This window comes from Oryctolagus cuniculus, chromosome 8 (genome assembly GCF_964237555.1).
Source record: "Oryctolagus cuniculus chromosome 8, mOryCun1.1, whole genome shotgun sequence".
Classification (NCBI taxonomy): Eukaryota; Metazoa; Chordata; class Mammalia; order Lagomorpha; family Leporidae; genus Oryctolagus; species Oryctolagus cuniculus.
In genome coordinates this window covers 76,026,146-76,051,645 of record NC_091439.1, presented here as the reverse complement: position 1 = coordinate 76,051,645, position 25,500 = coordinate 76,026,146, and positions in this window count along the sequence as shown.

Here is a 25,500-nt window from a genome sequence, read left to right as displayed (position 1 = left end):
TCTTACCCAGTTTGGTCTCTTCAAAGCAGAGCCCAGTCGGTTCCTCTTATTGCATTTTCTACTTTGTTTAGCCATTTGTACAACAACTCCCTGACTTTTAGCTTCGCACATTTTGGACTTATGAAATTTAACTTTGTTATCCTAGTTAGAAATTATCCTGGTCTGTGTTCTCTGGCTTTCACCCTGTACTTGCAAAACAACCTCAGACCTCACTACGCTGGCTGTTCCAGCCCCTCTTCCAAGTGGCTAACTGAGTCTCATACCAGAACTGGAAAAGCAATGTTTCACATAGTATACATGTGGCTATACATGTAGTATACATATATACAATTTGGTATATAAGTAGTATACATATATATGTGGCTGCATAGTGGGAAATGAGCCCTTTTCTTGGAGGAGTTTGATATTTAAAGATGTTCAAATGTGAAATGAGAAAATCAATATTTTTAACTCAACGACTTACAGCAATAGGACCTACCCTATACTAGCACTATAGCATTGCATGAGATCATTGTAGAAAGCACTTTATTCAGTGTGCAGCACCTGAAGTGCGCAATTATTAGCTGCCTTTAATGTTAGCAGATTTCATACTTATAAAATGAGAAGTTTGTACCACATGACATACAATGTCCTTACCGATTTTTAAATCTTCAGTCTGAAATTTCACAAAAGCAGGATCTCTGATGTATCTAATAGCTAAGTACTTAGAAAATATTGAAAATATGTAAAATATGATTAGTATATACACATTGTATATGTGTATAAGAACAAAGAGTCAGAAATTAAATATTAGATGTCAATAGATATAAGAAATCAGTAAAGGGGATCATGAAGAGAGAAAGCCAGAAAGTGGTCCAGAGGTTGATCCTGAAAGGCCTCTCAGGTAAGGTGATATATACACAAATGTCTGATTGACAGAGGTGTATAAGCTGTGAGATTATCCAAGAGAAAAAGATTCCTATTTTGTTTCTAAGAAGTGATACATTTAAGACATATTATGAGGCTTACGGTCAAACGGACAGTTGGTGAGTGTCTAATCAATACAAAGTTTCCTTCCCTGCCATTCAGCTTTCCCTAACATAGCTGTGACACAAGCCCTGATCCACATCCAGGAAGACTAGTTTTCAAACAAAGACCCTGAGATAGCCATGTGGACTGGATAGATATTCAACACACTAAGACAGTTGTCCCAGATCATTGGCTCAGACTCTCAGACTGTTAGATATAATCAGTAAATTTTTTCTACCAGACAAAAATTAGCCTATGATCAATATAGTTTATATCTCTTTGGAACCATAGAAAAATTGCATGTACATGAAATATCTCAGGGCCAGCACTGTAGTGTAGTGGGAAAAGCCGCCGCCTACAGTGCTAGCATCCCTTGTGGGTGCCGGTTCAAGTCTTGGCTGCTCCACTTCCAATCTAGCTCTCTGCTATGGCCTGGGAAAGCAGTGGAAGATGGTCCAAGTCCTTGGGCCCCTGCACCCATGTGGGAGACCCAGAAGAAGCTCCTGTCTTCTGGCTTCGGATTGGCACAGCTATGGTCAATGCAGCCAATTGGGGAGTGAACCAGTGGATGGAAGACCTCTCTCTCTGTCTCTCCTCCCTCTGTGTAACTCTGACTTTCAAGTAAATAAATAAAACTTTTTTTAAAAAAAAATATGTGGTCCTTTTGATATTGTTTGTGGTACCATCATTGCTTCATTGAAGTCAAGCTACCACCAGATTAGTAAAATAGGGCTAGCGCTGTGGTTCTCTTGGTTAATCCTCCGCCTGCAGTGCCGGCGTCCCATATGGGTGCCGGGTTCTAGCCCTGATTGCTCCTCTTCCAGTCCAGCTCTCTGCTGTGGCCCAGAAATCAGTGGAGGATGGCCCAAGTGCTTGGGCCCCTGCACCATTTTGGAGACCAGGAAGAAGCACCTGACTCCCGGCTTTGGATCAGTGCAGCACCCGCCATTGCAGCCATTGGGGGGGGGGGGGGGCGGTGAACCAACGGAAGGAAGACCTTTCTCTCTGTCTCTCTCTCTCTCACTGTCTCTCACTGTAACTCTACCTGTCAAATAAATGAATAAAAATCTTTTAAAAAGGATTGGTAAAATAAATGAGATATGCAAATTTTATTAATTTTATTATTTGATGAGAATGATACAATGGAAGTGCTCTGGAAACATTGATTTATCAATCTATTGATTCATTAATTCCTTAAATATTTATGAGCTAAATGGAAGGCTTTGTGCTAGGGGTAGGCCCCTGGTATTTCAATACAAGAATTATCACTATGGGGGCATGTGATCTGATAGGAACAACAGCCTTTCTGTGGGCCTCAGTGTTCTCAGAAGTACGACACTCTTCATTGAACCCATACTCCATGCCAGCTCTATGCTTGTATTAGGGACACAGAGATGAAGGTGACCGCATATCATCTGTCATCTGAGGGACAGACATGCAAACAATTAAGGCAGAGGATGGTGCGCATGCTAAAAGGTCCAGAGGTGTGCTGATGCTTACTCCATGGGAAGAAGCAGGGTGAAGAAAAGCTTCAGGGGCCAGGGCTGTGGCGTAGTAGGCTAATCCTCTGCTTGTGGTGCCGGCATCTCATACCGGTGCCAGTTCTAGTCCTGGCTGCTCATTTTACAATCCAGCTCTCTGCTATGGCCTGGGAAGGCAGTGGAAGTGGCCCAAGCTCTTGGGCACCACACTCACATGGGAGACCAGGAAGAAGCTCCTGGATCCTGGCTCCTGGCTTCGGATCGGCTCAGTTCTGGCCATTGTGGCCATTTGGGGAGTGAACCAGTGGATGGAAGACCTCTTTCTATTTTCCTCTCACTGTCTGTAACTCTACCTCTCAAAGAAATAAATAAACAAATCTTTAAAACAAATAAAAGCTGGCGCCGCAGCTCAATAGGCTAATCCTCCACCTAGCGGCGCCGGCACACCAGGTTCTAGTCCCGGTCGAGGCGCCAGATTCTGTCCCAGTTGCCCCTCTTCCAGGCCAGCTCTCTGCTGTGGCCAGGGAGTGCAGTGGAGGATGGCCCAAGTGCTTGGGCCCTGCACCCCATGGGGGACCAGGAGAAGTACCTGGCTCCTGCCATTGGATCAGCACGATGCGCCGGCTGCAGCGTGCTGGCCACAGCGGCCATTGGAGGGTGAACCAACGGCAAAGGAAGACCTTTCTCTCTGTCTCTCTCTCTCACTGTCCACTCTGCCTGTCAAAAAAATAAATAAATAAATAATAAAAAAAGAAAATCTTCAGAGATGAGATGATTAAAAATAAAGAGGAGTCAGGAAAAAAATGAGAAAAAGTCATTCTGTGCGCCTCACTGAGAACAAACTAAGACCTCATGATTTTAGTAACACACATTTAAACTTTTGGAGAAAGATGTGGAGTTAAATGCTAATAATCATTAAACCATTAAAAGGAACATTCTGGTGCTTTGAAAATGTTGAAAGTCATAAAAATAAAAATCATCATTATATAAATATTTTTAATTGTTTCAGATACATTGTACTTACTTATACACTTCCAACTAGGAATGTCTCGGCCTAAAATGTAAACATCTTTTACCATAAAATAAGCCCACTCCTATTATGTCACTGAACAGTAGTTTAGAATTGATTTTATCCTATACTTCCATAAGCTATAAAAGAATAAGATTTTGGATTAATATATATAATTGTATATATTATATACAAATGTAATATATATATAATATATAATTATACATATTATATGTAAATAAATGTAAATATAATATGTATAATTATATATTAACATTTAATAACAAATACATATTCTGTTTCTCTTTCTATGAGAAATACAGAACTAATACCACTCATTTTATTTTTGACCATGATATTGAATCATGCCTTATTGCTTCAGTAACCATTCCTCTTATTGTTCAAGACACCATGGAGTTAAATTTTTAAAAAACAGAAATCTACCTTAACTATGCATCCACTGCTTTCAGCTAAGTCATTTGGACTGCACAAAGATTTTAACAAAAGATTACCTAGCATTTGCTCTTACAAAAAGATGGATTCCTTTGCAATGAGACCTTACCCAGTACTACGACTAGTCAACCAAATGGATTTTTTGGTTGACTGAACTCAGAGGCACTTACACACAATAACAGAGGAGCCATTGCTTTATCCACTGAGTGTATCAAATAGCTATTGTTAGGATATAAAGGTCTCAGTCAATCAGGACTTGAAAGTCTCAAAAATTTGATTTATCTTTAAGAGTCATTTAGAACAGACCTGAGAACACAGCCAGGGGGGCTCAATAAGAAATGAAGTTGTCTATGAGAAGAAAGGGATTTCTACTCCAATGAAGTGAGAGGAAGAATAGGGGAAGATCAGCAGAATAACAGAATTTTCACATAGCAAGGGCCCTTAGAGGAACAAGTAAGCAAATGTTCTTAGGAAACTGAAATGTAGGAAAGTTAAGTTTTTTTGCAAATGTCATGGAGCCAGGTTTCCTATAAATAAGCCCAAAAAGTGTAGGAACCAATTTCAGACATTTGACATTATTTCCAAATTAGTTTAAATAAATATACACAGAGCTGCATGGATAACACTGAAATATGCTTATATCAGACTTAAATATGCTATCGTTTTTATAAACCTGCTTTACTCATAATCTAAATTGGCACTTAGATTTTCCAATACACTCCTGCAAATGTCCAGGTGCAAATTTTAGTAATTATTATGACTAGTATCCACTTGGAATCAAGTTGAAGGATGCTATCTAAAGAAATATGAGTTTAGAAAGAAATATGCATAGAAAAATATGGGAAAATATAACCGTAAGTAAAGCAGACCTATAAAGTCTTCATGGCTAAAAAAGATAAGTTCAAGATAAATCAATTATATAATAGAATGGAAAGGAAGGCAATGCTAACACAGTAATGCATAATCCATTAAAACCAAAAAACACTGTAACCCTTCATGGACTCTTGACTGGAGTGGAAAGGAGATCTGATTCTGTAGATACTCATCTGCAGTAAGGTGGGACTAGTTGGCCATTGGAGAGGTCAGACGCCTGTTTACAAGGTACCACTCTGTTACTGCATGGTTCTTAAAGAGGGGATGGTGTGACAACATGGCAGTAGAAACAGCAGCTTAAGATTCCTTCTTCTTGTTCTGAAGTGACAATATTTTCCTTAGTTCTTATAGCATAATCTATGGATGATCAGAATTCTTTTATATATAGCTTCAGACATTGTCTTTAGATCCCTGTGAAATCATACTACTCATTTCTCAACTTAAAATGAGTAAAATACATTAATTTTAAAAATGATGCCAACAAAATTTTAAAAAGACGATAAAATGGCTGAAAAAGTTGATCACATAGACAAATTATTAAGACTATTAAATGGCTGCTTAATTATTCATCCCAAAGGGAAGTAGTCATCACTTCTGCTGGTACTCATCTTAAAATGTGGGAAATTTAGGTCACCTATTATGGAAGACTTTTGGCCAATTAGAGAAAACTGAAATAGATGACAATAGACTTTCATAATGAGACTTCTTTATTAGGTATGGGTACTCATCTGTTAAAAATGGTTTGACTCTTTTTTAAAAAATATTTTTTAAACTTTTATTTAATAAATATAACTTCCCAAAGAACAACTTGTGGATTATAGCAGTTTTTCTCCCCATAACCTCCCTCCCACCCGCAACCATACCATCTCCTGCTCCCTCTCCCATTCCATCCACATCAAGATTCATTTTCAATTATCTTTATATACAGAAGATCAACTTAGTATACTAAGTGAAGATTTCAACAGTTTACACCCACACAGAAACACAAAGTATAAAGTACTGTTTGAGTACTAGTTATACCATTAATTCACAGAGAACAACACATTAAGGACAGAGATCCTACATGGTGAGTAAGTGCACAGTGACTCCTGCTGTTGATTTAACAATTGACATTCTTATTTATGATGTCAGTAATCACCCAAGGCTCTTGTCATGAGCTGCCAAGGCTATGGAAGCCTATTGAGTTCACCAACTCTGATCTTATTTAGATAAGGCCATAGTCAAAGTGGAAGTTCTCTCCTCCCTTCAGAGAAAGATCTCACTCACAGAGGTCTTTCATTTAGGTCATTTATTTGTTTGTTTGTCTTTTGCCAGAGTGTCTTGGCTTTCCATGCCTGAAATACTCTCATGAGATTTTTAGCTGTATCTGAATGCCTTAAGGGCATTTTTGTTTAAATTTAACTGAAAAGTGATCCCTGTTAAATATTAGAGTGGGAATAAGAGAGGGAGGAAATGTACAGTTTGGCACATGCTCACTCGGACTTACCCCTAATGGTAGAGTTAGAAACGTGCCAGGGGATTCCAATTCAGTCCCATCAAGGTGGTATGTAGCAATGCCATCTCCACTAGTCAAAGTGATCAGTTTCAGTTCATAATTGATCATAATGATAGGATTAAGAGTCAAAGGGATCACATAAACAAGACTAGTGTCTGCTAATACTAACTGATAGAATTAAGGAGAGAACAATCCAACATGGGAAGTGGGATACACAGCAGATTCATAGAATGGCAGATATCCTAAATAGCACTCTAGCCTAAAAAATAATTTTTAATTTAAAAAAATTTTAAGGTGAACAAATTTCATATATACATATTTAGGAGCATAGTAATACTTCCAACCTTACCCTGCCTCCTGCTCATGGTCCCACTCTCTCTCTCCTCCTTGCTTTCCCATTTCTTTTTTTAATTTAATATATCCTATTTCCTGTTACTTTTTAAAATATTTCCCCTTTTTAAATTTTGTAAATAATATAACCTTAAAATGGAGAATTTCAAAAATAAAGAAAAGTGCATTTAATATATATAAAATCACTCATATTCTCACTAGCCAGTGGAATTTCCACTACTATTAATATAATTTCCATTAATAATTTAACACATTTCTCTTCATATTTTGAATGATGCACACGTGTTCATGTGTATGATGTTTAATGTTTATCCACAAAATCTCTCATCAAATTCTGACTGCATAGCTTTATTTACCATTTTAGCTTGGCCTCTATCTTCATTCACATTAACGTTCTTCAAAAGTAGAGTTTCAATGTAAGTGACTTTTTATCATCTAATTCCCTGATTTGGAAGTGTTAATTCTTTACATCATTGTTTCCTTTCCAAAGAATGTAAGTAAAATAGGAGAAGTTGGTAATCATTCAAGTGCGACCATAAAGCAATTCTCCACAGGACACAACAATTATTGAAATCTTTCAAAGATTCAGACAAAGTTTTAAGATTGTTTTGATGAAGCGAGACTCATTTGTACCTAATTCATCCCATGTCTCCAGGCGCCTTTCCTCTGCTTTTAGAATGTCTGTTTCTCTGACTTGCTGGTGTCATTGAACTCACTGTAGTTTCTATGTGAAGTGTTCAGTTGATGAGCATCTTTCACAGACGGCTCTTGTGGTGTGGGGGGTTCCCACATAGTGCTGCTGTTCAGTGGCCTCTCTCCACTTTCAATGATGCCCAGTAGTTGCATTCCTACCATTTAGAGGGGAAAGAAAGAACCTCATCTGCTTCTCCTCTGTTTATAAAGCTATCTATTTAGTCCTGTGGTATTGCAGTTATGGGTGTTTGATTTCCTAGAGAGTATGGCCCATTTCAGAAGGGAATTACAGCAAATTAATTTTGGGCAGGAGACTACATTTTCATAAAGCAATCTTTCCTTCTTTCAGGGAAAAATAGTAATAGACTGATTAGTAGTCCTCAGTAAGATGCTGCAACATACATGTGGCTATACTCAGTTGATAGTTTGTACACAGTTTACACTTTTTCAAGAAAAGATAAGACATGCGATATTTGCCTTCTATGAGAAGCTCAATGTCTAAAACTTATATGTGATTTCTTTTCAATACTCCTGTTAGAAGTTAGAATGACATCTGCTGCTGTATGTGTCTAATGAGGTAGTACATGCCCTCCAAAACTCTTGATTTCTTTTTTTTTTTTTTTTTTTTTTTTTTTTTTTGACAGGCAGAGTGGACAGTGAGAGAGAGAGACAGAGAGAAAGGTCTTCCTTTGCCGTTGGTTCACCCTCCAATGGCCGCCGCTGCAGCCGGCGCACCGCGCTGATCCGATGGCAGGAGCCAGGATCCAGGTGCTTTTCCTGGTCTCCCATGGGGTGCAGGGCCCAAGCACCTGGGCCATCCTCCACTGCACTCCCTGGCCATAGCAGAGAGCTGGCCTGGAAGAGGGGCAACCGGGACAGAATCCGGCGCCCCAACCGGGACTAGAACCCGGTGTGCCGGCGCCGCAAGGTGGAGGATTAGCCTATTGAGCCACGGCGCCGGCTTGATTTCTTTCTAATGGGTTTGGAGCAGTTTCCTCCTGTTTTGGAAGAGTTGTCCTATCCTGATCCCAGTGATTGACTACAAATGATTTCCTAAGGCCAAGTGAGCCATGCCAGCAAAAGATTCCAGGACCCTATTAATATTCAAGTGAATTCCGCCCTTGGTAAGTCAAGTTATACCTGACCCCTGCTTAACATTCCCTTCCAGAGGGTATTAAGAAGTTAAAACAACTGTCTCTCCCTCAGCCCTGCAATGTCTGTTTCACTACTGTTAATATTTAACATTCTATGTAACTTGTAAGCTTCTCTTGAATGTTTCAAGGAAAATGACTTAAAACTCTTTACCTTCATAAGGAAAATGGAGTAGGTTTATCATCATCATCATCATCATCATCATCATTATTTTGGTGGCAGATTGAGGGAAGGGGAGTTGAGGAACCTTGTCATTAATTTCTTCCCCCTTCTTTAGGTGAGAGCATCTTGTATCCTCATCTGTCCCCTGGTATGCTTTTTAATCTTTTTACAGGTATTGTGAAAATGACCATTGAGTTCCTGCCCACACAAACTCTGTTCCAGGTCCCAGGGTGCTCACATGAGCCAGTCTAATTTTCCTAGCACTCTCTTCCTAAAACTAGAGCTGTTATTCAAACAGTATTTAATCTAAGCCAAGACAGTCAATTTCTTCCTGAGATTCTATATGACCAAGAAGCTTTTTACCTCTGAGTCATTAAACTGGAACAAAATCAACCCAGAACAGACACTAGATCCAAGATTGGCCTTCCCCATGCCTATCTTCTGGTAGACAAGTTCTCCACAATGGGAGCCATGAATTAGCCTACAGAGGGAATCAGACAATACTTGAGTGTGGATTCTCTAATTCAGTTCCTTTAGATTTTCCTTTAAGTATTTCAGTTACTCCAGAAAGCTAGCAAAACTTCTCTCTCTCTCTTTTTCTCTCTCCTTTTCTCCTGTTTCTATTCTACCAATGTATCTATCCATATTTATCTGTCTATTAATTCTTGCCTATCCTTTCTCTTTACTTGCTTAAGCTGGTCTAGATTGTTGAGTATTGTCATTATTAGTGTTAAGATCTAGAGTATGGGTTAGCGAACCTTTAAGTAAAGGGTCCATAGTAAATATTTTTAGCTTTGCAAACCATAGGGCCTCTGTCTTTAGTACTTATTCTGCCATTGGAACATAAAATAGTCATAGACAATATTTAAATGGATAAATTTGACTGTGTTCAACTTAAACTTTAAGATATATACATATTTTTCATGTACAGAAACAGGCAATGGGCTAGATTTGGTTGTGGAACACAATTTGTCTGGTCTAGGGTAAAACCAAGAACATCAGTGGCAGAAAGTAAAGTTTAAGACATTGCCTATGAAAAGAATTGAGGACCGGCAGAACTTGAAGTCTAATGAATCGTCTACAGAGATGTTAAACTCACCATCAACAATAACAGAGTGCTGTACAAATAAGTACTTGAAGTCAAATTTTAAAATCCTCCATAAACACAAGGACTGACCAGGTGGATTGTAGGCAACTGCAAAAATTAAAGGTATTGTAATGATGATGTACGTTTCAAGTATATTTATTGTTTATTTGTTCTTTCCTTTGTTTTGGATAAGGAGAGTAGCATTAATCTAGAAGCTGCATTGGGGAACAGGAAGGATGATAACCTCAGCTCCTCTTAGTGTTTTGTAGGCAGAGAGAGAACGAATACTCTCCACCTGTGAGACCTGTAGGAGAAATGATATCCATGGGGCTTAGCAAACCTTCAGCTGGCTTCAGCTAAGCAAGAATGTTGCAGGAGCTTTCAGAGAACTTGAGGGTACTGTGCCAGATTTTTGTAGATGCCAAGCTAGAGAACACAGAAGAAACATAAGGGCAGGTGGGGCAGGAGGTCAACAAGCCGAGGGGCTTTGCAAAGGCGGAGGTAAGAGTCTGGAGGACAAGGAGTTCTGTCTAAGAGACAATGTTGTAAATCCGATGCAATTCATCTGCATGATTTCTTGCAGATAGGTACAGCATGCATTCTAGTTATAGTTGCCCTCTAGATAACTGATCTATTTCACTATTAATAGGCATTAGACTGGCACTATTTTGAAAGGGGATAGGGAAGGAGAGTGACTGCTTTTTCAGGAGTGAGGAACCTAGCTCGTATATCATTGTATTCCCAGTGTTTACCAAAATTACCTGCAGTCCATTTTTGTGTAATAAAAATACCAGGTAACTTGAAACAGTTTGTGGAAAAATGGAAGTAAAAAGACAATGTGCATTGCCCATGAAATTTTTGAACAACATATTAAAAGGCAGAATAAAAGAATGATTTGATAAATATACTCACAAAAGAATTGAGGTAGGGAAAGCAAAGTATGTATTATATTAAGAACACTGGGAAAGATTTAATAAGGCAAGAGCCTTAGCTGTGAGCCTTGACAGGTGAAACTTTGACAGATGTCAGCAGGGCTCCGAGGCTGCTCATGTGACTTCACAATTCATGTGCTTGTGCAACCTCTGATGGGGGCCACTTCTGGACACTGGTTGCTTTTATCTGTGTGCCACAATGCAAACATAAAACATACATTCATTCCAAACTGCTGTGTCTTCTTTTTACATTTCTCAAGAGAAATCAGGAGCTAGAAATGGCCAAATAAGTAACAATAAATGGAAAAGCCCAAATCGTTTCATGTATTGTCTACTTCAAAGGGAACCTAGGGTCTGTTTGAAAATGCATGGATGGAACACACACACACACACACACACACACACACACCAATTTTGAAGGCTGTATTTATTATTTTTCCAAGGAAGTAAGTGACATCAAGGCTTTTTTAAAAGCTGCCTTCTAGACAAGTTTTGGTAAAGTGTCTGCATATAAAACACTGTGTTGGGTCAGCCTTGTCATAGTACGGTTTTGTCAGGAGAAGCCTGAGGGTCCTTCTGGATGTAGAACAATTTCCTTGTGCTGTCACAGCAGGGAAGTAATAACTTATTGCTTTCAATTTGGGTTTTCTAGTTCTCAATAACATTATAGTCATGTGCTATATTTCACAAAACTCCAAAGTTGGTATAGAATTGCTTTAGCCTTAAGTGGTTGCTTCCCATGATTATCTTCACTTTACCTTGAGTTTTTCTGTCAGTCCAGATGTAACCTGCTTTAGAAGCACCCCTTCTTCACAGATATGAAAAAAAAATGAAGAAAGCATTACTGAATTCTTTAAGCCAATCAGATTTTTCACTTTGGAAGAATTGTTCCAAGCCTCGGGTCCTTATCCATATGTGTTAATAATCCTTAAAAACTCTCAGGAAAGTCTGGAGGAAAAAAGATATTTTATCCTTCTGATTGTTTGTATTGATCTTCAGTATTTTGTGTGTGGGGAAATAGTTAGCTACTGCTAATAGATTATTCCAAAGCTCAACAACTTAAAATGATGAATACTCATTATCAGTCACAGTCTCTGAGGTCAGGGATCTAGGGAGTTAGGAATCTGGCTGGTTCTGGGTCAAGGACTTACGAAGTTGCAGAATTTGTGACAGCAGCAGCGACCATCTCATAGCTCCATTGCAGCTGGACAATTCACTGCTAAGTTCAGTCACGTGGCTGTGGGCATGCTGTTAGTGGGAGGCTCCAATACAAAATTAAGTATCTTCATAGGGTACCTGAAAGTCTGACACAGCAATGGCTTCCTTCAAAGTGAGGGATGGGAGAGAGTCAGGAGCCTGAGATGCAAGGGGTAGCCAATGACACCCTCATTTTTTAAATCACATCCCAGCACTTCCACCATATCCCTTGCTCACACATACTAATCTTTGGTACAGAGTGGGAGGTGACTATTCATAGTGTCATTGCCAGGAGATAGGGATCACTGGAGACCATTCTGGAGGGTGGTTATCACTAATATTAATTCTAATTAATGCTCTATTAGAAAAGAATCATACACTTTCAAAAATACAGAGTATAAGAGAAAAAAAATTGCAGTTTTGCTGGCAGGAGGTAATCCCTACTGCCATGTTGCTATATGCACACCCTTCCAGGGATTTGCTGTGCATGTAGTCATCACACGATATATACAAAATGGGTTTTTTTGAACTAATATCTCAAATTTATTAGTTCCTTTTATTGCAGATAGTTATTTTGTTCAAGCAGGTATGGCTGATAGGATCAGTGGTTGTGTTCAAACTGAAGTTTATCTGACTCCAAATTCTGACCTGTAAAACATTATTGGGAAGAGCTTTTCTTACTCTCCTCCCACCCAGAATTTTCTCAGTTTTCTTCAGTTTTTTATATGTATCCTTTCATTGTGTTTTAGACCAACCCAATGTTTTTATAACCCTCAACCAGTAAATGAAATGTGAGAAGGGCTAAATTTTTAGCACAAAAGTTAATCTCCACCCAACACACCTCTAGTATAATGTGAATTAAGTGTACCCCAAATTTGTAGGTTGAAGTCCTAATCCCCTGTACCTGAGAATGGAATGCTATTTGGGGATAATGCCCTTAAAGAGGCAGTAAAGTTAAAATGAGGGTACAGCAGCAGTTATAATCCAATCTGACTTAGTGCCCCTAAAAGAAGTAAAAATCTGAACACAAGAATAACAAATATGTTTGTGCACAAAGGAAAGACAAGGTGAAGACACAGTGAGAAGGTGGCCACAGGCAAGCCAGAGAAAGAGGCCTTAGAAGAAACCAAACTTGCCACCATTTTGTTCTTGGGCTTCCAATCTCCAGAACCATAATAAAATAAATGTTGTTAGGGATATGATATTTTTCTTTTTTTGGTTATGTTTATTTTTTATTTATTTATTTATTTATTTATTTATTTATTTATTTTTTGACAGGCAGAGTTAGACAGTGAGAGAGAGAGGCAGAGAGAAAGGTCTTCCTTTTTCTGTCAGTTCACCCCCAAAGTGGCCGCTACAGTGGGTGCATTGTGGCCGGCGCACTGTGCAGATCCAAACCCAGAAGCCAGGTGCTTCCTTCTGGTCTCCCATGCAGGTGCAGGGCCCAAGGATCTGGGCCATCCTCCACTGCACTCCCAGACCACAGCAGAGAGCTGGACTGGAAGAGGAGCAACTGGGACAGAATCCAGCACCCCGACCAGGACTAGAACCCGGGGTGCTGGCGCCACAGGCAGAGGATTAGCCTAGTGAGCCGCGGTGTCTGCCAGGCTATGATATTTTTCTATGACAGCCATAAAAATAAATATGCAGAAGATATCTTCTTTTATCCTTCTAAAGTTACCATGAAATCAACCACTTATACAATTTCTTTTTCTGCCTGAAACAGTAATAATATACCTAAAGATAAAGCCACCATCTTGCAATCACAAAGAAAAATTTATAAGTTAAGGATGGTGAGCTTGTCTTTGCCTATTTTTAGAGGGAGCTTGTCTTTGCTTGTTTCCTTGAGCAATTATACCAGCCCTTGGCTTGCAACTAGTCATCTTGTTAGGTATAAAAGTAATTCTCAATTCAATGAACCGCTATAAAAGATTATTGTTTCACCTTTACTAAACGTATTTCTAATTGTTATAGGGACTACTACCCATTTTCTTATTTTGTTGAAAGAGTGTCATGTTGAAACATTTCTATAGTAAAGTGTGAGGGCAACCTAAAGAAACACTGTTGGAGTCTAGACTTATATTTACTTCAAATAACTGATTTTCTTGGAATATTTCCAATTTGAGGACAACTGATGGTCAAGTTGAGTATGCTTTAGAAGATGATTTAGGAAAATCTCATGTATATTCCAATGCTTGGAAATATTTTAAAATAGCCACTGGACTTGTTCTATTGATTAGTCTTGTAAATACACATCGCCTTTCTGTGCAGGCCAGCCGCACCAGTCGAACGGAACCTAAGGAAGGGAGAGGGACCAATTGCAGAGAATGGAGCTAAGACAACAAGGCTGACCAAGGCTCGTTTATTATAATATCTTGGTGGTATTTATACATAACCAGCTGTAGAACAAAGAAGCACAAAAGATAGCAACTTACTGGGGCCTCTGGTAGCACAGATAATTTTAACAGAGCATTCTTGATTATCATCCTCCTTCAGGATGCCATCCTCCTTCAGGATGTGACTTTCTTATCTAAGGAATTCCTCAAGTGTCGCTCCCCCTCTTCATGGAGGAACGACACTAAACCCTGCCTAGGCTTCATATCCGAGTCACAGCACCATTATGTCGCTCCCCCTCTTCGCGGAGGAACGACACAGGACCCTGCGTTGTTCTTTTATCTGCTCGGCCCTCCCCGGGTTTGCTGCTGGTTCTTCCCGGGTTGGCTACCGACCCTTCCACCTCCGTGGAAGGGCGGTTCCCCCTGCCACTTTCCCCACTTCCGCGGGGGAGCGGCACACCGCCGGCCGGCTCTCTCAGGGGCTGCACAGGTGTTCCTTCAGATAGATGTTCCTGGTGCATGTTGTCTCTCTCCTCCTTTATAGTCCTCTTCCACCAATCCCAACTCTGCTACCCACACGCCGAGTACGCTGCTCTCCCCCAATCAGGAGCAGGATCAGCTCCTGCAGGTCATCACTCAAGTTAGCGAGAGGCAGCTGCGTAGAAGTTGTTACTCCCTTCTCAGCGCCATATTGTGGGAGAGCAGATGCATAGAATAAGTCTTAATTCCAGTAACAGTCTAGTCCGAGTTGCTCCCCACACTCAAGGCCTAGATTAGCCTTGACTTGTCCAATGGCTGCCTACACCTTTCCTTAAATTTCATCATCCCACACCCTCTCTTTAGAGATTTCCTCTACTGTTCATGTTCTCATGTACCCAGAATAAGAAAATGAACTATGTTAGAGTGAACAGAAGTTACAAAGAACGCATTTGGCATTTTTTAATGTCCATGTGAATTAAATAAGTAAAGGAGAGGACAAAACATGACAAATGTATTTTATAATTTGGATTATCATGACAAGATTTATTGGTATTTTAGCATTGTGTTTTATTTTATTTTATTTATTTATTTGAGAGGTAGAGTTACAGACAGTGAGAGGGAGAGACAGAGAGAAAGGTCTTCTTTCCACTGATTCACTCCCCAAATGGCTGCAATGGCTGGAGCTGGGCTAATTCGAAGCCAAGAGCCAGGAGCCTCTTCCAGGCCTCCCACACAGGTGCAGGGGTCCAAGTATTGGGGCCATCTTCTGCTGTTTTCCCAGGCCATAGCAGAGAGCTGGACTGGAAATGGAGCAGTTGGGCTAGAACTGGCACCCATATGTGATGCCGGTGCCACAGGTGGAGGATTAACCTATGCCACAGCACCAGCCCCTTCTTGATTTCATTAAGGTTCTTGGGTGTTTTGAGTCTTAAATTTAAGAACAATATTGAGGCCAGCACCGTGGCATAGCAGGTTAATCCTTTGCCTGCAGTGCTGGCATCCCATATGGGCTCCAGTTCTAGTCCCAGCTGCTCCACTTCCAATCCAACTCTTTGCTATGGCCTGGGAAAGCAGTAGAAAATGGCCCAAGTCCTTGGGCCCCTGCACCCACATGAGAGACCAGGAAGAAGTACCTGGTTCCTGGCTTCAGATTGGTGCAGCTCCATTTGGAATGAACCAACAGAAGGAAGACCTTTCTCTCTGTCTTTCCCTCTCACTACAACTCTAACTCTCAAATAAAATAAATAATTTTTTTTAAAAATTAAGAGGAATACTTATATTTTATTAGGTTATGGAGAAGGCCTGAAGTATGACTGTGAGGTAGCAAAAGTCATTCGTGGTGTGGCATGTAGATTATAAGAGCACAACTGAGGAAATACTAAAATGTTCTCCTGTTGAATTCTGTTGAATCACTTGATTCATAATCCTCCACTCATACCTATGCACACATGAACACACATATACACGTTGAGGACATACAGTCTTACTTGGTAAATATGAAACAAATTCACAGGTAAGTAAATTTGATATTAAGTTCTATGTTTGCAGGCAGATATCTGGAGAGAGGTTAGGTACTAGAGAAAGAATAATGTTAACCCTATATGTTATATGGTATTCAGATAAAAGAACTTAAAAGTTTTCATAGATCTGCATTAATAAAAGATAACATAAGATAAAGTTCTTCACACTTGTGTATAGTTTTACATACGTGAGTTCTTCAAAAGTTCATGAAAATGTATTTTATGAAAAAGCTACACATAAATTTTAAAATAGTTTTGCACCAAAACCAATTTAATTTCAAATTCAATTTTTCATGGAGTCTTTGAAGTACCCTTAGAATTTGCTGAATAATATATTTTATGGCACTCTCAAATGTTATTATGTTTGCCATTTTTCAACATAAGGAAGTCATTTCAATGAACCCAGATCACAGGAAGGATTGAGGAGCATGTCATTTTCCATTCTGTCTTTTGGCTCAGATGTTTCCAAACATGGAAATTAAAAGCTTATCTGAAAAAAAGCCACTGACCTTTCTTGGAACTAGTTTTGTGGTTAAATATTAGTTTCACACACTCTCCTTTCTGAAAGACATAGACCTTTACACACAGCCACAAGCAGGTTGATAACGGTAAAGCACACAAAAGTTATGTATTTTAAAGTCAATACTTGGATTTTCCATGGATAAAATATAATAAAGTTAAATATTTGAAGTCAGCCATAGCCATAACTGTAAAGTTGGAAAATAATTTTTCAACTTCCCCTTTCTAATTTTCTTCTTTTCTCTAGGCCCCTCACCTGTTTTTATTTTTTTTTTCCATCAACGTGAAAAATGTCCTTGCTCTCCTCACTTTCAGATATACCACAGGATCTGTGTAATGAAAGCAGCATGGACGTCGTAATCAAGTTCTCTTTAAGTCCTGATTTTATCCCAATTATTTTAGGTGATTTACATGATTTCTCTGATGGTACTTCCTCATCTCAAATCTGGCATGATTAATATTTATCCTACAAACTTGTAAGGATTCCCAAGCATGCTTTTAAAATGCCTTTCACTTAGTAGCCCTTACTCTTAAGATTATTATTATTCAAGCTTTATCCCCCAAATTCATTCATATTAAAAATTATTTCTGTTTCCGTCTCTGATCAACAATCTTATTTCCTCTGGGATTTTGTGCCAAGTTACTGAGGAAAGGATTAGATAAATTAATTTAAATATGAAATATTAGCCAGATTAAAAAACACTTAAATTTGATGAGACACAGAAAATTTCTAATCTCTTTCTTCTTAATATCACTTCCCTGAAATACTCTATGAAGTTTCCATTTCTATTCCTTATTGGGGAAAATACATAACATTTCTTTAACACTAGCTTGGCTAGCTTATATCTAATTTAAAACATTTTTTCCCTTCTATCTGCACCAAGACTTTTGAGCCAAAGAACTTGGGACTGGTAAGTGGTGGTATCAGCTACAAGGAGTCTTCTCTGCGCTCCCTATTCTGAAGCTAGTTTTCTTCCGGGGTATTAAGGCAGAGAAAGAAAAACATTTTTATGGCTGAATAGTATTCCATAGTGTATTATAATTTAGAATTTCTTAATCCAGTCATCAGATGATAGACATCTATGTCAGCTCCACATCTTCGTTATTGTGAATTGATCTGTAATAAGCTTGGGGGCTCAGATAAATATTTCATATGCTGATTTCATTTCCTTTGGGAAATTCCCAGGAGAGGGATTGCTGGATCATATGGTATATCTCTTTTTAGCTTTCTAAAGCAGCTGTATACTGTCTTCCACAATGGTTGTACTAGTTTACCTTTCTACCAATAGTAGATTAGGTTACCTTTTCCCCCACATCTTTGCCAGCATTTATTGTTTGTTGATATCTGTAGCAGAGCCTTCTAACCCTATTGTAGTTTTGATTTGCTTTCCCTTGAAGGCTGTGATCCCAAGGATTTCTTCAAGTGTCTGTTCGCTATTTGAATTTCCTCTTTTGGAAAATACCTGCCCATTTCTTTATTGGATACTTGTTGTTACTGAGTTTCTTCAGCTCTTTATAGAGTCTGGATATTAACCCTTTATCGGTTGTGTATATTTTGCAAATATTTTCTCCCATTCTATCGGCTATCTTCTTCACTTTGCTGAGTGTTTTTAGTGTTTCCTTTGCAGTGAAGAAGCTTCTTATCTTGATGTAATCCCATTTGTCTATTTTGGCTTTGATTGTGCTTTTGGAGTCTTTCCCAAGAAGACTTTTTGTATGCCAGTGTCATGCATAGTTCCCCAATGTTGTCCTCTATTAATTTTATGGTGTCAGGTTATAGATTTAAATCCTTGATCCATTTTGAGTTGATTTTTTATAAGGTGTGAGGTAGGGGTCTTGTTTCATTCTTCTGCACACAGAGATCCAATTTTCCCAGCACCATTTGTAGAAGAGACTGTCCTTCCTCCAGGGATTTATTTAAGCTCCTTTGTCAAAGATAGCTTGGTTGTAGATGTGTGGGTTGATTTCTGGAATTACTATTCTGTTTCACTGGTCTATCTATCTGTTTCTGTGATAGTACCAAGCTGTTTTGATTATAACTGCCCTGTAGTATGTCTTGAAATTTGGTATTATGATGCCTCCACTTTTGTTTTTGTTGTATAAGATTGCTTTATCTAGGGCCGGCACTGTGTTGTAGTAGGTTAAGCCTCTATCTGCAGCTGAAGCATCCCATATGGACACTGTTTCATATCCTGGCTGCTCTACTTGCAATCCAGTTCCTTGCTGAGGGCCTGAGAAAGCAGCAGAAAATGGCCCAAGTGCTTGGGCCCCTGCACCCATGGGGATTCCCAGAAGAAATTCCTGGCTTCTGGCTTTGGATGGGCTCAGCTCTAGCCATTGCAACCATCTGGGAAGTGAATCAGTAGATGGAAGACCTCTCTCTCTCTTTTCCCGCCTCTCTTTGTCTGTGACTCTGCCTCTTAAATAAACAAATCTTTACAAAAGATTGCTTTAGCTAATTGGCCTGACTTGTGTTTCCATATGAATTTTAACATTGCTTTTCTAGATATGAAAAGAGTAGCATTGATATTTTTTATTGGGATCACATTGAATCTATAAATGTCTTTCTGTAATATGAACATGTTGATGATATTAATTTCTTCTAATCCAAGGAGATGAAATATTTTTTCATTTTTTGTGTCTTCCTTGATTTCTTTCTTTAATGTTTTGTAATTTTCATTGTAGAGATCTTTCACCTCCTTGGTTAAATGTATTCCAAGGTATTTAATTTTTTGAAGCTATTGTGAATGTGATTGAGTACTATCTCAACCATGGCATTGTCTGTGTGTAAAAAGCTTATTGATTTTTGTGTGTTAATTTTATACCCTGCCACTTTACCAAAATCTTGCATGACTTCCAGCAGTCTCCTAGTGGAGTCTATTGGTTCCCTATATAGAATCATGTCATTTGCAAATAGGGATCATTTGACTTCTTCCTTTACAATTTATATCTTTCTTTATTTCTTTCTTTTGCCTAATGGCTCTGGCTGAAACTTTCAGGACTATATTGAATAGCAATGGTGAAAGTGGACATCCTTCTCTGGTTCCAGATCTTAGTGGAAATTTTTCCAATTTTCCCTATTCAATAAGATGGTTGCTGTGAGTTGGTCAAAATTTGCCTGAATGTATTGAGGAATGTTCCTTCTGTACTCAATCTGCTTAAGGTTTTCATCATGAAAAGATACTGTATTTTATCAAATGCATTCTCTACATCTGTTGAGATAATCATGTGGTTCTTATTCTTCAGTTAGTTCATGTGATATGTCACTTTTATTGATTTGCAAATGCTGTACAATCCCTGCTTACTTAGCAGGGATGAATAACACTTGATCTGGGTGAATGATCTATCTGATGTGTTGTTGGATTCAATTAGATAATATTTTGTTGAGGATTTTTGCATGTATGTTCATCAGGGATATTGGTCTACACTTTTCTTTCTCTGTTGCATCTTTTTAAGGTTTAGGAATTCAGTTGATGCTGGCTTCATAGAAGGAGATTTGGAGAAATCCCTCTCTTTCAATTATTTTGAATAGCTTGAGAAGAATTGGAATTAGTTATTTCTTAAATGTCTGGTAAAATTCAGAATTGAAGCCATGTGGTCCTGGGCTTTTCTTTGTTGGGAAGATCTTTATTACTGACTCAATCCCCATTTTGTTTATTGATCTGTTTAGATTTCCTATGTCTTTATTACTCAATTTTGCTAGATAGTTTGGGTCCAGGAATCTATTCATTTCTCCTAGAAATGTTCCAATTTGTTGGAATTTAGCTCATTGTAGTCAGCCTTGATGATTCTTTTTATTAAAATACAAATAAATAAAATTGCTACATTTAGGGTCACATAGCTGTTTATTTGTTCATCCCATTTTCACTTGGAACACTCTCACTACAGACAAGAGGGTCTTGCCTTAGGTCAGGAGGCTTTCCCTTTCCTCTCTTTCTGTTTCCTGTTTGAACTAGCATGTTTCCCTATGTCCATAGTTTAGTATAATACATTTTGTCCCCAACTTATTTATTTACGTTTGGCTTTCTCTTCCAGTTTCTTTCCTGAGGTTGACAAAGTGTTTGTCCAGCTGTTTCTAATAATGGCCTTAATAATAGACATAATCCACTGCCCAAAAGTGCACCTGCTTCTAAGAAGCCCACTGAGTCAGGGCTCATTGTTCATACCCTTCCCACAGCAGCATCCTGCCTATCAAACAAACATTCCATTTCTCTCATACTTGCTTTCTGGTTCAGTATTTCTCTTTTGTCCGTACTCAGTGGATGTTTGAATATTTAGTTAGTAAAACTGTACATTCATAATTTAGTTTTTGGCTTAATCTCTGCATTAACAAAATGTAAGATCAGATATGTATGTAAACCATGCAGTCTACAGAAGGTATAAGAACATAATCTTGTTCAAAGTTTCAAAACCAAAAGTTACTCCACACAAGCCTGAAATCAAGATGAATACACTAAATATTAAAATATATTTTTCTTTAAAAAAATTTATGGAAGCTTATCTTAATTCCAAAAGGGATAATTGTGAGAATAAAACAATATTGCTTTTATAAAGCACTTGAAGGTTTTTCACAAAAAATATTCTCAGAATATTATATAATTTTTAAATCTAAAAATCTTAAATATAATTTTATAAAATAGAATTAGGATGACATCTTAACAAAAGGAAAATTATTTTTATCAAATTCACTGGAGTTGTACTTAATACATATTTGGCTGAATGTTGAATGTTAAAATTGATAGTTGAATAAGATGTGTATCATGATATTAAAAAAAAGTCAAATACAAAAACAAGTGTAAAATGTTATTATATAAAATTTAATTATTAAAATTTTGCTTTTTTAATAGTTTTATTTTGAAGTTTGACATTATAACACAAAATGTTTTTAGCACTAGTACCTTGTAAACTGCTCCTATTATTATATTATACATTAATAATTCTAACTAGACATCAATTTTCAAATGAGGTTGTAGAAGTGGCAAATTGTCTGTGTAGGTCCTCCAATCTAGGGTACAACTGATCTAACAATGTGTCCAAATTAGTAAACTTTGTGGGCTCATCCTGTGAGGTCCACACATGCTGTTGGCATGGGTGAAACCATGGCACTCTTTGACAAGAAGCACCAGAGACAAATTTCGGTGAACATGACCTCTTTATTAATGACTAAGCACACCTTTTAAAGGGCAGGCAGAAGAGGCATAACTGGTTCAGGGCAATACTAATTACATAGGATAAAATTGATATTGGTGCCATTATGCTTCTTCAATCAGCTTGAAGGTCACGAAGGCTAGTTGCTTTCCAGCTGGGCCTGGGCCACACCTGGGAGCAGTTTACTGATTGGCAGAAAGTGGAGTAGGGAGAAGTGTGCTTGGGACTCTCCTGCAGCCTGCCAGCTGTCAGGCTAACTGCATGGGCTAGGGAGGCAGTTTCATGAGATCTTCCACAAAACTTTTCCAGTTTTCTAATTGTAACTGATTAAGATATTCTGATCTTCAGCTCCTGAGCTGTATGTTAATGATAAGATGAGACAAATGGCTTAGCTCCACAGACTGGAGCTGTCTACCTGGAAGAATTTCTCTAAATATATTCAGAAGCATCTTGTAATTTTAATCTCATTTGCATTTTTGTGGCTAATGTTTTTATATGTATTTGCCACCATTTCACATAATCAGTTGAGAAACATGTGTCCTTAAAGGTTGGGATAGAACTTTTGCCGTAGAACATGATTGGCCTGCAAGGTGACAACATTGTTCCTGAGTTTTTAGCTACATGTCTTTCATTGGTAAGCACATTTCAGCAATTTTCTGGAAGGGAGATGATAGGAAGGTCTGTACAGCAGGACTCATGGAAGAAAGACTCACTCAGATCACATATCGATTTTGTTTATTCGGCAAAGTTGTGGAAGCAACCATTGCTGGAGTTATGTCCTGAGAAGCTGGTAGGTATTGTGAGCTGCAAAGTATGTAATAGGACTTGCTTTCTTTTTCTCAAATAATCTTTGAACCTGTAATAGCTTTAATTCCATCTTATATAAATAAGATAACATAGTGTGAAATATCTTGATAGCATGTAGACTATTTTTGTGAACATTGATTTTCAGTGCAATTTTACAGTTTATGGTGGTTACCAATAATTTGAATTAAGTACTCAGGTATTAGTAACTAATCCAAAATGGATAAATTGATAGACAATTAGAGTAAAATATAGATGGGAAAATCTAGGAGGTAGATACATGGAGTCTTTGTAAATGTTTGCCATTTTCTTATTTAAAAATTTGCATAATAAAATGCTATGAAAAGTCATGAATAATTTTTCCATATTATGCATTTTCCATGACCTTTATGATGACACTGCTATTAAGTATGATAGGTAGCATTTCTTATATGCCCACTGTGTAGAAATTGGTCTTATGCTTTAATGCGCTACAAATATTAAACCCAGCAAATCCAGAAGACAAGTATCATTAGCCATCGAAACAAATAGAAAAACAAGGATTAGACAGAGTTGCGATTTTTTTCTATATATCGTTTTTCATGATTTGCACTATGGATAGAAGGTGGATATAGTGGTCATCACTATTAGCTACTTGTTAGGTGTGACAGTAGAAGTCATGACTCACACTCATCATTGTGCCAATTATACTTTGATTATAGTGGTCACAAGGATTTTCTTCTTTCTTTTATTTTGTGTTAAAGAATGAAAAGCATGAATTTATCACCTCATCAAAAGTTTAGTTGTGCTTATATTATTGATCTATAAGCACAAGTTTGTACAGCAGTACTCTAGAACTTTGTTTTGTGTTACTGAAACTTTATATTCATTGAACAGCAACTTCCTGTTTTCTCCCCATCACCTCCTCTCCTGGCAGCCACCAGTGTCCTTCTTGCTCTGATGAGTTTGACAACTTCAGTTATTGCATATAACTAAAATCATTCAGTAACAGAACTTTTTAAAATGTCTATTATTTTTTAAAGGTAAAATTAGAGAGAATGAGAAAAACAAAGATCCTCCATCTGCTGGCCCACTTCCCAAATGACCACAACAGCAAAGGCTGATCCTGGCTGAAGCCAGGAGCTGGAAATGTCATCCAGATCTCCCACATGGGTACATGGGTCCAAGCATCTGGACCATTTTCCGCTTCTTTCCCAGGCACATTAGCAGGGAGTTGGATCAGAAGTACAGCAGCCGGGATTTGAACAGGTGCCCATTTGAGATACCTGTGTTGCAGGCAACGGTTGAACCTGTTATGCCACCACACCAGCCCCAGAATTAATCCTTCTTGTTTTGTTTAGTATAATGTCCTCAAGATTAATTCTTATTGCAGTATGTGATCAGGTATCTTAGTACATTTGGGCTGAGATAACAATACTTTATATTGGGCAGTTAATAAACAGAAGAAATTTATTGTTCACAGTTTGGAAACTGGGAAATCCAACCAAGATCAAGATGACTCCTTCAGGTTGCATTCTCACATGGCAGGAAGGGAGAGTTGCGTTCCCTCTCTCATGAGGACATTAGTCCTATGCCTGAGTAGGATGAGTTACAACATAATCACCTCCCCAGCATCCCACCATCGGACTGCAGATCAGGTTTCAACATATGAATTCTGGGGGGTACGGGATACAAACTTTCATATCATAGCAGAAGATCCCCCTCCCTTTTTAAGGTTTAAGAATATTCCATTGCATGTCAATATCACATCCTATCTATTTAATTGTTGATTAACAATTAGGTCATTCCTACCTCCTGGTTATTGTAAATAATGCTGAAATAAACATGGAAGTCCAGATATCTCTTTGACATACTGATTTAATAGTCTTTACATATATACTGGGAAGTAGAATTGCTGGATCATATGATAATTCTATTTATAGATTTTTGAGGAATTTTATACCATTTTTCAGAATGTTTGTACTAATTTATATTCCAACCAACAGTGATCAAGAGTTCCCTATTCTCTACTACCTTCCAGCACTTGTTTTTTCTTTCTTTCTTTTTGGACAGCAGAGTGGACAGTGAGAGAGAGAGACAGAGAGAAAGGTCTTCCTTTGCCGTTGGTTCACCCACCAATGGCTGCCGCGGCCAGCAGCAGCGCGCTGTGGACGGCACACCACGCTGACCGGATGGCAGGAGCCAGGAACTTATCCTGGTCTCCCATGGGGTGCAGGGCCCAAGCACTTGGGCCATCCTCCACTGCACTCCCTGGCCACAGCAGAAAGCTGGCCTGGAAGAGGAGCAACCGGGACAGAATCCGGCGCCCCAACCAGGACTAGAACCCGGTGTGCCTGGGCCGCAAAGTGGAGGATTAGCCTAGTGAGCCACGGCACCGACTGTTTTGTCTTTTTATAATAGCCATTCTTACAGATGTGAGGTGATACGCATCGTAGGTTGAATCTGCCTTTGCCTGATGATTAGTGATGTGGAGCAGGTTTCTCACGTACTTGTGGGTCATTTGTATATCTCCTTTTGAGAAATATCTTTGAGATCCTTAACTAATTTTTTTAAGATTTATTTTACTTATTTGAAAGACAGAGTTACAAGGAGAGGTAGAGACAGAGAGAAAGGTCTTCCATCTGCTGCAGATGGCCGCAACAGCCAGAGTGGAGCCGATCTGAAGCCAGGAGCTAAGAGCTTCTTTCAGGTCTCCCATGTGGGTGCATCTTCCACTGCCTTCCCAGGTCACAGCAGAGAGCAGAGAGAGGGGCAGCCAGGACTTGAATTGGCACCCATATGGGCTGCCAGTGCTTCAGGC